This window comes from Triticum aestivum, chromosome 1B, assembly GCF_018294505.1.
Source record: "Triticum aestivum cultivar Chinese Spring chromosome 1B, IWGSC CS RefSeq v2.1, whole genome shotgun sequence".
Classification (NCBI taxonomy): Eukaryota; Viridiplantae; Streptophyta; class Magnoliopsida; order Poales; family Poaceae; genus Triticum; species Triticum aestivum.
The window spans coordinates 487,340,744-487,355,916 of record NC_057795.1 but is presented as its reverse complement, the minus strand read 5'-3'; positions in this window follow the sequence as shown (position 1 = coordinate 487,355,916).

The following is a 15,173-nucleotide window of genomic DNA, read 5'->3' as shown; positions in this document are numbered from 1 at the left end:
CTCATCGGGGTTCTGATTATCCTCGTCGTCCTTTTTATCAGGAGTGTCCACCATGTATACGTCATAGGTTGAAGTGGTTGTCCAACGCCCTGTGATGGGTGGGACTTGGCCTGATCCGGCGTCGGCATCATCGTCCATAACGTCAATGTCTTCGGACGCATAGTCTAGCTTGTCGGTTAAATCCTCGACAGTGGCTATTAAGTGGGTGGTGGGCGTTTCGTAAAATTCCTTGCTCTCAGCCCCCAACCCATGCTGGGTGCAGTTCGGAGGCAAGGCTCCCGTAATGGCGAGAGATCGCATTAAGCCCAACACTTCGTCTAGAGGTGAAAGCTGGGCATGAGTCTGCGGATCTGCCGGGCTAGGTTCGATGACAGACACCTGGTCGGGCCCGATCGACGCAGACCTCGAAAGTTCGGAGTTGTCATCCAGAGGCGAGTCCAAGATTGCGTCTGGGACTCCGGTCGGAAATTCCATGGTAGAAAAGTGTCCGGCGAGGCTAATCCTCCCATCTTCAGACGATACGACCTGCTCTAGATCTAAGGCCGAGGTGGGCGTGAGTTTTGACCCCTGAACAGGATCTAAGAGCGGATCTAAAGAGCTTCCTTCATGGGGTCAAGGGGCGGCGACCGAGGTCGTGAACAACTCGAAAATCAGATCTCCTCGAACATCGGCGATGTAGTTCAGGTTTCCAAACTTGATCTGGTGGCCGGGGGTGTAACTGTCGACCTGCTCGAGACGGCCGATCAAGTTGGCACGAAGCACGAAGCCGCCGAACACAAAGACATGTCCGGGGAGAAAGGTTTCCCTGGACGCAGCGTCATCGTTGATGAAGAGGCGAGCCATCGATCCTTCTGCCAACAATACAGCGGAGCTCTCAATGAAAGCACCAATGTCAGTGTCAAAACCGGCGGATCTCAGGTAGGGGGGCCCAAGCTGTATGTTTGAAGATTGATAGTAACAATGATAAAAGGAACATAGTGTTTACCCAGGTTTGGGCCCTCTTGATGGAGGTAAAACCCTACTCTTCTTGATTATATTCGATGAGTATAGGGGTTACAAGAGTTGATCTACCTCGAGATCGTCATGGCTAAACCCTAGCTTGGCTAGCCTATCAATGTTATGATCGTGCCTTCGATCTAACCCTCCGGTTTATATAGATACCGGAGGGGATTAGGGTTGTATAAAGTCGGTTTAATAGAAAGGAAATAGTATATCCGGACACCTAATCCTGCCATCCACGTATACGGGAGTCCCTACCGGACACGAGAGGTGGTCTTCTGCCTTATATCTTGATGGCCCATTAGTCCGGCCCATATCCAATAGACCGGACGCCCGCGGACCCCTTAGTCTAGGACTTCCTATCTCCCCAAGAAGAAGAAGCAGCTACTCCACCATGGATCTCAGGAAGGTGGGGTGTTCGGCAGTGCTTCCTCAAGCCCTGCGCCGTTGGACGAGGCGCCTTCCCCTCTTGCATAGGAAGGCATGCCCGGCGCCCCTCTCAGGCTGGCTTGGGGGCTCTCCTTTGGAGGGCCTCTGACCTGGCCACTGTCACGAGGGAGGCACTTGGGCACCATGTGGAGGCATGCTTCAACGTGCGCTTCCATGAAGAAAGCGCAGGGCACAAAGCACCAGGCCCTTAGGAGTTCATCACCAAGGCAATCAAGGAGATTCAGGAGGCAAGAGCTATGTGTGGCGATCGTTGCCCACCACCAGGCGCGGCTCCCTGCCCCGGCAAGGACAAGGAGTTGCGCGCCTGCGTCGACATTCCTGGGCTCAACAGGGCCGCGTCTTAGGAGCTCTTCTGGCCGTCCCGTGTTGGCCAACGCGAGGTCTCCCCTCATAGCTATGTTCGCATGCCCTTCGGTTTGCTGAACGTGTCTGCTGCATTTCAGCGCCACATGCGGGGCATCCTAGCAGCTCAGGAGGCCAGGCACCAAGCGATCCAGGTGGAGATGGCGATGGATCCTCACGAGCCCCCCGGATCTCCAAGGCCTCCCGAGGTGCAGGACCAGGGTGGCTCATGAGGAGCGACCTCTGCAGCGCACATCTTCAACTACTCCAACATCTCTTGAGGAACAGTACAAGGTGACATCTTTTAGTTCATTCAGTTGGGGGCGCCCCTCGGGCTGCATTATCCCCAAGTCGTGTGGGTCTGTCCCTGCAACATGTATCCTTCTTGCATCCATCAGAACTGGCTTTACCTTCTTCCATGAGTTGCTTTATGATTATCATCTATCTGTCCGGTGCTTCCTCGTTGTGAACGTCGCACGCCCGTGCAAGCCCACCCACGACCGCCTGATGATTAAGGACTGGCACGACGTCTATGGTCGGGTCCGTCCCTGCAGCGTCGCTAAACCCAAGAGGCTGAGCTCTGGCTCGCGGGCCAGCTCCCGTGCACGTCACCTCCCATGGCCCTTGGTGCCTTGTTCTCGCATGAGCTAATCGCGGGCGGATGAGTGAGGGCGCGCAACCCATTGCCTCGTCACCACGGGAGCCGCGCACCGGTTGTCTTTCTTCAGGACCTTCGCATGAGAAGACTAGGCACGATGTCTGTGCTTGGGTCCATCCCTGCAGCGTCAATAAACCCAATGGCTGAGCTCTGTCTGGTGGGCTGGTCCCATTCACATCACCTCCTGGGGTCATTGGTGTTTGGCCTTCTCACATGATAACCTTAGGAGATTCACTCGGCGCAGGTTTCCTAACCATCCCGCAGGACTATCAAAAGTGGTCCCAATCAAGTTCAGGCGCAACCCTCCTTGAGGTAGGGCCTCGTGAGCCCCGCGCTGGCTCACGAGTGCCTAGACACACCCCCTCTAGCCCTGCCGTGCAAGCCACGTGTCAGGGCGGGGCTGTACATGCCCCAGGGTCTCTCCTCAGAGGGAGCCCCCACCCACGTACTAGTGGAAGCACCATGCTCCATGCTGGCAGTCGATATGGTCGAGGAGCGGCTATGCCCGTGCAAGAGCGGAAGCACCATGCTCCGCGCTAGTGATAAACAACTGAGGGTAGCCTCACAGCTACAGCAACCTTAGGTGAGCCACCAGGCTCAACGCTTAGCACCACCACGCTGCTTTCCCTCGGGAGAGTAGCGCGAGGGGGCTGGGCACGGGGGCTATGCTCCAGTCACGCCTGGCATACGCCACCTCACTAGGTCCCATGGACCTGGTCTTCGTGCACCCCTCCCGAGCGAGAGCCCGGCGAGGAAAGGTATGATCGTCTATTCATACGTCAAGGGGGACTCCTGAGCATCATGACTCAGGAGCCTAACTGGTCACGTAGCCCCTCACCCCTTGGTCCCATCCTGGCGATCCGGACAACCCAACGATGGCTGAGGTATGCGCGGGGCCGGGCCCTGCCGATGCATAACGCCAAGTCCTGCTCCCGTATTTCCTTTCTGAGGGTTGTGTGTACGTCAAGGGGGACCCTTGAGCATCGCGAATCAGGAGCCTAACTAGGCACATAGCCCCTTGTCGGCGTTCTGGATATGGGGGTATCCATACTTGCTTGCCGACGGCCCACCACGTGGCTCCATCGACGGCCTGGTACGGCCCAGCTTCAACATCAACGACTCAAGACCCTGGCGAGGGGCCAAGCCTCGCGAGGAGGATGACGCCAAGACCCCCGAGGGGTCCAGCCTCTTCAGGATGGCTCCTGAGGGGCAGAGAATTCTATGCAAGGTGCACCTCATGAGGCTTAGCTGATGTCAGCCATGACGACCAAGGCCAGGCGGGCGCTAGAGGGTGCAGAGCGCCAGTTCCCTCTTTGGTGCAAGGGAGGCAAGCTGCAGGCGCGGAGTCCCGAGGAATCAACCAAAGGTTTCCATTCTGGTGCAACAAGACCAGGACCACCAGGATGGCAGGACAAAGGTCGAGCCCACCACAGCGTCACGACTAGGGGCTTTTTGCAGGCGAAGTCCACTTTAGTCAGGATAAGTTGTACTACTTGTCCCCTTTCAAATCCGGCTGTTGTGGGACCCCTTCCCGCCAACAATTGGGAAGAGTGAAAGTGCTAGTTATCGACTAGAGGGGGGGTGAATAGGCGATTTTTATGAAAGTCTTCAAAACATGGAAGTTTCGAAGACAAACAATAGAAACAACCTAATTGATATGCAGCGGAAGATAAACTACAACAAGCAAGCCATATCAAGTATGCAATAGCATTAACGTACGAAGACTAATAGCAGCTAGTTAGTAGGATCAGGATGGAAGATAGTATGAAGCCAATCAACAATGGTAGTCAAGCAATGAAGTCAATCAGATAAGAAGATAAGCAATGACTTCACGAAGACAAACTCAAAGTAAAGGAGGGAAGAGATAGAACCAGTCACTTGTTGAAGACACAGGATTTGTTGGACCAGTTCCAGTTACTGTGACAACTGTACGTCTGGTTAGGGAGGCTGAGATTCAACTCAGAAGACCGTGTCTTCACCTTATTCCCCTTGAGCTAAGGACACCCAGTCCTCGCCCAATCACTCTGGTAAGTCTTCAAGGTAGACTTCCAAACCTTCACAGACTCCGTTCACCCGGCAATCCACAATGACTCTTGGATGCTCAGAACGAGATGCTTAACCGGCTGGAGGATGCACAGTCCTCAAGTGTAATAAGTCTTCAGGTCACACAGACAGAAAGACTTCAGTGATGCCTAACACTCTTTGGCTCTGGGTGTTTGGGCTTTGTCCTCGCAAGGATTTCTCTCTCTCAAATGCTTCGAGGTGGGTTGCTCTCAAATGATAAAAGCCGTATATTAACTCCGAGCAGCCACCAATTTATGGTGTAGGGGGTGGGCTATTTATAGCCACTAGGCAACCCGACCTGATTTGTCCGAAATGACCCTGGGTCACTAAGGAACTGACACGTGTTCCAACGGTCAGATTTCAAACACACACGACAACTTTACTTGGGCTACAAGCAAAGCTGACTCATCCAACTCTGGATAGATTTGCTCTCATTGTCTTCGCTCGAAGACATAGGATTTGGGTTGAGCATCACTTCAGTCACTCTGACTTAGTTCACTTGGACCCCACTTAACAGTACGGTGGTTCCTATGACTCAACAAAGAAGAAAAGGAAACAACGAAACCACATAGTCTTCGCGCTCCATAGTCTTCACGCAATGTCTTCTCATGTCATAGTCTTCAATGTGAATATCTTCTCATACTACCATTGTCGTCAATGTCTTCATACATTTTTAGGGGTCATCTCCAGTAGGTAAACCGAATCAATGAGGGACACTACCTGCGTTATCCTGCAATTCTCACAAACGCATTAGTCCCTCAACCAACTTTGTCGTCAATACTCCAAAACCAACTAGGGGTGGCACTAGATGCACTTACAATCTCCCCCTTTTTGGTGATTGATGACAAACTGGTTGAAGTTTTCAATGGGGATAAAGTATGTGAAATTTTAAAGGATAGGAATTTGTCTTCATAAGTAGCAAGGGCTCCCCCTGAAGATGTGCATATAAATAATTTTGCTTTTGGAATGCAAATGCACATGGCAGGTTGTACTTGTGGAGGTCCACTTCAACTTATTAAGATAATTCATCATGCATGAAATGATATAGCATATAGGATGAGATGCATAATGAAAAATGGACGTCTGCAGGATGATCTAAGTGCGGAAGTTATCATCGCACATGGAAATGCAAATAAGTAGCAGACGACCATCAAGTTTAAGTGTTACAACTCAGAGAACCAAATGTTTCAAAACGCAAGAGTTGTAAGCACGAGGCAAAATATAACGCAACCGCCCATATGAACCCGCTTGAAGACTATCAACTCATACGCTTCTCCCCCTTTTGTCAGTAATGACCAAAAAGGTTTGAAGACATAGAGCATCTACTCGTCTTCTTGATGAGTAGGTGAAGCAGCAGGGTTGTTGTCGTTGGGTGGCGGTGCAAATGAACTTGGTGCAGTGTCGATGCGCGCAGTAGTAGTAGGAGGTGGTGAAGTAGCATCATCTTCATCATTGATCACTCTGGCATTTACCGTTGGCGCGGAGGAAGAATATTTAGAGTCTTCAAGAGATGGAGTTCTTCGTAATACAACATTCCTTGGAGGAGTGGAGTCAAACTGAAATCTTTCATTGAAGCCATCGTCTTGAAGATCTGCTTCAACACTAAGCAGGGTCAAACTCTTCCATGATCGCCGGCAAGTTTCGTGAGCAACAAAGGCATTCTTGGTGGCAAGGTTGCGAATGCGATTGACATCCACCAAGAGGCTTTGCATCTGTCTCTTGAGCCAAAAGTGATGTTTATCCTATTTCTGATGAAGGGCCACAAGAAGTTCTTGATCATTGAGAACGCGAGAATGCTTCCGAGGCCTTTGGGCAATGGTGCTTTCAGTGGCTTCAGTAGGTGCTCGATGAGGCAGACGAGTATTTCCAGCCAATGGATAGATTCGTGTAGTTGCTTGAACACCTTCAATGGGTTGAGTGAAGCTTTGGTGCTCGGCATTCTGAAGACAAAGAGGCTTCTTGGCAGGGTCAGGATATATAGCTTCAACTGACATATCAACCTCAGGTAGAAAAATCACATGATTGCAGCAGAAGGTTGATAGTTGACAGTAGAGTGTCGCTTTATGAGGCACATGACCCATGGAGCATAAAACTTCAGACCAAAGAGATCAGAGCCGGAGGCAGCAAGTTGTCTGATGAAGAAATCTTGTGCATTGAAGCTGATGCCATTGAAAATGTAGAAGACCAAAGTCTTCATAGCTCCTTCAAGCTTTGCCGCTGATGAATGTCCTTTGATAGGCCATAGAGTCCGCCTGATGATGTGATATATGGTGCGTGGCAGATACTCAAGGTCTTCAACAAATAACTCTGTTGGATATTCAGCATCACGGGGCAAAGGCTTCATCATGCTCAGCATTTGACTCATATTGGGTTCAGGCCTATGAAAGATGCTTTCCAGGGCATTGCGATGATGTTGACAGCCAGGTTCATAGAGTTCTCCGGGAGTGGACAGGCCTGTAAGCTCGATGATATCCATAGCTTTGGCTTCATGATGAACGTTTCCAGTCATCCACTCGAGAACCCAAGTCTTCGTATCTCTGTTATAGCCGCGAATGTGCAATGTGGCATAGAATTGAAGCAATAGTTCTTCATTCCAGTGTTCTTTATCTGTGACAAAACTGAGCAGCCCAGCATCACGAAAGCAGTCAAGTGCTTCTTCTAAGCAGGGTAGTCCAGTAATGGCTTCAGTGTCGAGGCGCATATGAGGGAAGATGCACCCTTGATCATACAGAACACAGGAGTAATAGCTTCGCTACGGATGGCTCCAGAACCGATCTGATGATATTCTTGGCTTCGTGTAGGGGTTCTTTGAGCTGTCAAAGAATGTGTTGTGGCTCTTGAAGCCATTTGCATTGAAGGACCGTGCTGAGTTTGCAGTACCTGGAAACCTTGGCAGTCTTGGCTTGGGCTTCTGGACCTGAGGCCTATGCTCAATGTGATAGTCAAATTGAGGACCAGAGACATTAGGGGGAGGGACCAGAACGGACCATCTTACTGTGATTAGCTTGCCATGGTTGTATGCTTGCTCGATTGTATAGGGCCTTGGTGGCGGAACAGGAGCAGTGGCAGCAACTGAGGCTTCAGGTTGCACAACAGGTGCTTCAGAAGTAGTAGCCTCACTAGCTTCAGGTGCAGTGGCCGCATTAGCTTCAGGCACACTGGTTGTTGCAAGCTCCACATTAGCTTCAGCCATGACAATGTCATCGGCTTCACTTGCGTTGGTTGTGGCAGCTTCAGGATTTTCAACCTCCACTTGAGGAGCTGGAGGGTCAGGCATTGACACGTTCACTTCATGAACTATTTCTTCAGGAATGGGGGGAGTAGAGACACGTTCTTCTTAACGTTCTTCATCGGCTGATGTAGCCGAATTGTCTTCAGCAGCAGGTGCTTCAGACGCAGAGACATTCACAGCAGGAGTGGCTTCAGAAAACACTTGACATGCAACAGGTTGATGATGCACTTCTCCTTCTGGAACGCTCGGAAGAGGAGCTTGAGGCCTTGGTCCTTTGCGAAGCCTTTGGAGTACTGTCAACGCTTTTGGAGATGGAGTGGGCAGGCCCTCATCCTCTTCAGCTTGTACGGATGTTGTGACTTGTTGTTGTTGGGGAGTGTTGGGGGAGTCTTGTTCTTGCGGGCGATCAGCCCATGAATCATCCTGTGCAATTGGCGTCAGAGGACGACCAATGCTGATGAGTTCGCTGTTCGTATGAACAGGCGATGATACCACATTGTATTCGATCTGAGGAAGAACTTAATCATCTTAAACATTTTCATGATGACCAATGTCTTCAGCAGCGGTGGGTTCAGCTGCTGGTATATCTTCAGCTTCAGGAGCCTCTGTGGAAGCAGGCTCATGAACAGTCATGTGAAGTTCTTGGGATGCAGATGCAGGATGAATCACTGAGATGGGTTCAACAAAAAGGGGCTCTGTGGGAGCAGCCCGATTCTTCTTGGTCTTGCGCTTCTTCTTGGAGGGAGCGGCATCAGAGGCTTCAGTATTCTTCCTCTTTCTGTCTTCTGCCTCTGCAGCCCTCGTCTTCTTCTGTTCTGAAGCAGTTGTGGTGACCTTTGGCTTCGAGCCAGTCATGCTACTTGGGAAGATAATGCGTGGAGCTTCTTGGCTTGAAGGCGCAGGCTGATCAGCAGGAAGCTTCTGCTTTTTCTTTGCTGCCATCCTGGGGTCAATGCCAGGACGGCCAAGTGACTTGCGCTTCTCAGCCTTATTATAGGCAAGCACACACTTATCAGCCAAACTCTTCATGCGCTCACGAGAGCCTTGAGCTTCTTGGCGCTTCTTCAGAAAAGCTTCTTTAAGCTCATGCAGCATGACCTTAAAGTTCCTGACGTCTTGAACACTCAGCTTGGCCATATGCTTCTTGAATTGAGCCTTTTCATAATCAATCTTGTGCTTGAGCTCAACGATTCGCTGAGCAAGAGCCAGCTCAGAAGCAATGGCACCATTGAAAGAGACGCTGAGGCCAATTGGAAGCTGTAAATCTTCAAAGCTGACGTTTGGGGTGTCGAACCACTCATCAATGAAATTGTGGATGATGGCCACATCAAAGAGAGGCAAATTGTTGAAGATTTTTGCATCTTCCTTGCTCTTTATCAGCTGCTCAAGAGCATCATCCGCAAGATCTTCATCACTTGATAGATCAATGGGTTCTTCACGCAGAATAGCAGCAGGAGTCAGAGCTTGATCAGTATGCCTGACAAGTTGCCTTTTCTTCTCCGTCTTCTTGGAGATACGAGATTGATCTTCAGACCGCACACTGGCTTCAGGAGGTGAAGTGGCCAATGGCTTCACACGAGAAGCTTTTGGAGGTGCGGCTGATGATGAAACCTTAACCTTCTTTGGCTTCTTCGGCCTTGGAGTAGGAGCAGGGGCTTCATCAGAATCAGCATCATTATTGGGATGATCCACTCTGGCACCATGAACCAAGACGTAGGAGATGAGACCATCAAGGTTTGCAAAGGGGCCAATTCTATTCTCTTTAGCTTCACATGTCCCATCCTCACGGGGAGCAGAGGGACCAGGATTGAAGTCTAATCCCCATGACTTCTTGTTTTCCTTTGCTGAAGACATAGCAAACTGGAAGTTGCGCTTGAAGAGATTGTCGTCGCGACACCAGAGCAATGATGATGGGTCGGCTTCTTCAGGATGTGGTCCACGGACCATGCACGGATAGAATTTTTGCTCAATGGCTTCAGCTCTGTTCTTGGGGGAAGGCCTCGATAGAGAATATCGCCCCAAGGACTCTTGATAGCATACTTCTCTGCGTACTCCTGGGTGACGAACTTGTACTTGTACCACTGTTCAGCCCAATAGCGACAAATCCATTGGATTCGAGTCTTGCGTTGATTGTAATCTTCTTCAGGATCTGTTTTGTATATATCTGCAAGATCATCAGGCAGATCCCTAGAAGTTCCCCCACGACACTGTCTGCCACCCTTCCTGTCTGATTTCTCTACAGCCATGAACTTCAAACTGAATGGTTTCAATATGCTCAAAGGCTTCAGAGATTTACGCTTGCTGGTCAAACATGAACTGGCTTCAGGAGAATTGATATGATGCTGTAAGTATTCTGCAAACGAATGCAGACTATGAGAACCTAGGGATTCTCCCACGGACATGTACCTGTGACAGCATTAGAGATGCGAGGGAAGGGGACGAGGTCATATGCATTCTCAGAAGATTTTGAAGATAAATCAGTTTGAAGATATTGACCTCATGATGCGAAGACATTCACTTATATAGGTGAGTTGGTTCCAGATTTGTACCAATTCGTGAATAAGTACAAGTGAGGAATCAAACTAGATATGAAATCTAAGTGAATATACTAGGCATTAAGAGATGCAGACAGAATCGATATAACATTGAATAGGTAGAAACTACTTTCGGTAAACAGGATGAATCTTGAAGATCAAAAAGGTGGAAAAAATAGAGTTATAATTACCGCACGAAGAACTGCTAGATGGGAAGAATAGGAGACCGAGTAGTTCAGTCCACCGTGCCCTAACTTGGCGACGGAGGACACCTACGGCGACGGCGGAGAGGACGATGTCCGCAGCCGGCGTGAGGACGGCGTCGGAGAAGTTGCGGCAGCTAAGCGCTTCGTCGCCGGCGTCGTCGAGAGCTAGCAGTGGCGCTAGGGTTTTGACGGAGGTGGAGAGGTGGAAGAAGGATTTCTTTACCGCAGGGGACACATATTTATAAGTAGGTGCGCAGCACAGCGCAATTACGCAGGTGCCCCTGTCTGTTCACATCCATGGGGTACGTGGCAAGCATGCAACATATTTAGAATTGTCCCACGTTCCCACGCCCGCCAAGTATGTCGGATGTTCGTTCCGGCTTCTCCGGATATCGACAATAAAGATGATTCATTTAAATAGGACTTGATGTTTTGTCTCTGTGTCTTCTGCTGAGAAGGATGCAGAGAAGACATTCGACAGTTTCAATAGAATGCATATGATTTGGACAGATAGAGTTTGAGATAGTAAGCATAGAGAGATTAGGGTCCGATCACATTCACTTAGTTGAAAAGATTCAACAGTGAGGACATAGCTATAAGTGAATGCTGTAGAGGACAAAACACTAGTATATATATATATATGCAATCAAATCATCATAGCGCAGAAAATCACGAAGATAAATTGAAACTGAAGACAAACCAAATGCGAAATCTTTGCAAAATAACACCATGAGTGAAACACTTCAAAATGAGAAATTTGGTGGTGGCGTTTCCCACCGTATAGGAAGTATTAGACCCAGACACGATGCACAATTATCGTGGCGCTCCGAAGTCAAATTCCATGTTAATATATTCACACTTAGAGTGTAAGTCTTCATTGATTGAAGATATACATTACTTTGTGTGTTGCACATCCAAGTCATCTACATGCATAAGTGTTAGGATGTGTGCCTGATCACAGGACATTCGAGGATTCCAAGATATTTAGCTCACACTGTAACTTGCAAAACCTTTTCTCATCCAAGGGCTTTGTGAAGATATCTGCCAGTTGCTCTTCGGTGTTGATGTGAATGATGTCTATATCTTTCTTCATGACATGATCTCTGAGAAAATGATGACGAATTTCAATGTGCTTTGTCTTCGAGTGCTGGACAGGATTGTTGGCAATCTTGATGGCACTTTCGTTGTCGCAGAAGAGAGGGACTTGCTTCAGATTGATGCCATAGTCCTTGAGAGTTTGCTTCATCCATAGAAGCTGAGCACAACAAGATCCAGCAGCAATGTATTCAGATTCAGCAGTTGAGAGTGACACACAGTTCTGCTTCTTTGAAGACCAACAGACAAGTGATCAACCAAGAAAATCACATGTGCCTGATGTAGACTTGCGATCCACTTTGTCACCAGCATAATCAGCATCCGAGAATCCAACCAGATCAAACCTTGAGCCCTTTGGATACCATAATCCGAGTGTTGGGGTGTAAGCCAAATATCTAAGAATTTGCTTCACTGCTAAGTGATGCGATTCCTTTGGTGCCGCTTGGAATCGAGCACACATGCAAACACTAAGCATAATATCTGGCCTAGATGCACATAGGTAAAGTAAAGAACCAATCATGGAGCGGTATACCTTTTGATCGAACTCTTTACCATTGTCGTCAGGACCAAGATGATGTTTGGCTGGCATTGGCGTCATGTAACCTTTGCAATCTTGCGTGCCGAACTTTTTCAGGCAATCTTTGAGATATTTTTCTTGAGATATGAAGATGCCATTTCTTTGTTGACGGATTTGAAGACCAAGGAAGAACTTCAGCTCACCCATCATGGACATCTGATATTGCTCTTGCATCATAAATCCAAACTCATCACTGTACTTCTGGTTGGTGCAGCCGAAGATTATGTCATCAACATATATTTGGCACACAAACAGTTCACCATCATATGTCTTCGTGAAGAGTGTGGGATCGAGGGATCCCGGTTTGAAGCCTTTGCTCTCCAGGAAGTCTTTGATTGTATCATACCAAGCGCGAGGAGCTTGTTTGAGTCCATACAATGCTTTGTTGAGTTTGTACACCATATCAGGATGTTTTGGATCTTCAAAGCCAGGTGGTTGTGCAACATACACTTCTTCTTCAATCTTGCCATTGAGAAATGCACTCTTTACATCCATTTGATATAGCAAGATGTTGTGATGATTTGCATAGGCTAGCAGTATGCGAATGGCTTCAAGCCTAGCAACAGGAGCAAATGTTTCATCGAAGTCAATTCCTTCAACTTGAGTGTATCCTTGAGCCACAAGACGTGCTTTGTTTCTGATGCCTTGACCATGCTCATCTTGCTTGTTTCGATATATCCACTTTGTTCCAATAATGTTGTGCTTGCGAGGGTCAGGGCGCTTGACCAGTTCCCAAACATTATTCAGTTTGAACTGTTGAAGTTCTTCTTGCATGGCTTGAATCCATTCAAGTTCCATAAAAGCTTCAGCAACTTTCTTGGGTTCAGATAGTGATACAAATGAAAAATGCCCACAGAAGTTTGCTAGCTGTGTTGCTCTTGATCGAGTAAGCGGACCAGGCGCATTGATGCTGTCAATTATCTTCTCGATTTGTACTTAATTTGCAACACGAGGATGAACTGGACGAAGCCCTTGCTCATGTTGATCATTGTCATCATTGGGAGGATTGTCTTCGGACTGAGCATTGTCTTCAGGTTGGTTTGGTGTAGAGATGATAAGTTCCTCTTCAGGCTGTGCTTCAGAGGGCATGATTTCACCAGTTCCCATTAGCTTGATAGATTCACTAGAAGGAGCTTCATCAAGTGTGCTTGGCAGGAGCTCTTGTTGTGAACCATTGGTTTCATCAAATCGCACATCCACTGTTTCAACGATTTTGTAGTGGAAGAGGTTGAAGACTCTGTAAGAGTGTGAATCCTTTCCATAGCCAAGCATGAAGCCTTCGTGAGCTTTGGGTTCAAATTTTGACTTGTGATGGGGATCCTTGATCCAGCACCTAGCACCAAAGACTCTGAAGTAGCTGACATTTGGTTTCTTGCCAGTGAGGAGCTCATAGGATGTTTTGCCTAGAAGCTTATGGATGTAGACACGGTTGATGATGTGACAAGCTGTATCAATGGCTTCAGGCTAGAACTTTCTTGGTGTCTTGTACTCATCGAGCATTGTTCGAGCCATCTCAATAAGGGTTCTGCTTTTGCGCTCAACAATGCCATTTTGCTGTGGTGTGTATGGAGCAGAAAATTCATGAGTGATTCCCATTGTATCCAGATAAAGATCAAGGCCGGTGTTCTTGAATTCAGTGCCGTTATCACTTCTGATATGCTTGATCTTGACGCCATAGTTGTTCATTGCTCGATTGGCGAATCGTCTGAAGACATATTGTACTTCAGTCTTGTAGAGAATTATGTGCACCCATGTGTATCTTGAGTAGTCATCAACAATGACGAAGCCATTGAGACACACCGTTGTTGTGAGGGTGGAGTAGTGAGTAGGGCCAAATAAGTCCATGTGCAACAGCTCAAAGGGTTGAGATGTCGTCATGACTGTCTTCGAAGGATGCTTGGCCCTTGTCATCTTTCCAGCTTCGCAGGCACCACACAGATGATCTTTCTTGAACTTCACACCTTCGATTCCTATGACATGCTTCTTCTTGACGAGAGTGTGCAAGTTCCTCATACCTGCATGCCCCAGCCTTCGATGCCAGAGCCAACATTCTAAAGCTTTTGCAAGAAGACATACGACAAGTTCTGGAAATCTACCATGTATAGATCACCTTTCCTATACCCTTCAAAGACTAGAGATTTGTCAGATTCCATTAGTACAAGGCAACGATATTTTCCAAATATCACAATCATGTTTAAGTCACAAAGCATTGAGACAGACATTAAGTTGAATCCAAGGGATTCAACAAGCATCACTTTATCCATGTGCTGATCCTTTGAGATTGCAACTCTACCTAGACCCAATACTTTGCCTTTACCAGTGTCAGCAAATGTGATTTGACTCTTGTCGGATTGACGTAAGGTTGAGTCCATGAGAAGACTTTGATCGCCAGTCATATGATTAGTGCATCCGCTTTAATAATCCATTCTGAAGCTTTTGGTATACCCTACAGTACAGTTAGAGGGATAGGCTTCACAATGTATGTTGTGAAGCATAAGCATTTGATGTACACTTGGATTATCACAGCATAGATGAAAGTTAGCACATAGTATGACAGGTAAGCGATTCATATGTGGAATACATATTAAGTTATTTTATCATGCGTCCCTTTGTGTTTTAGGTCCCCAGCAATAATATCGGACGTCATTGATTGCTGGCTGGAGACCATTTTCTGCAAAAGAGAGTTAGTTCTTCTTTACCACCCACATCTTCAAGGGTGGCTTGGAAGCAATGAGTCTAAGTGCAGCATCTGAGAATTTCGGCTTTGGAGCCCTAGCAAATAGCCTTGCAGGAGATGAATGATACTCATATGAATAAGCAGAAAAGTTCTTAGAATTATGAACGTAGCGGTTTGAAGACACACGCTCATATTCATAAGTTTGAGTATGATTTCCCTGCAAAACATTGGCGTTAGGGTGACTCGAGTGAGTCCTGTTTCCGTATGAAGCCGTTGGACCATGTGACGCCTTTGGTCCGGGGTTTCTCCTCTTCACAGGTGGTGTCATGAAAACATTCA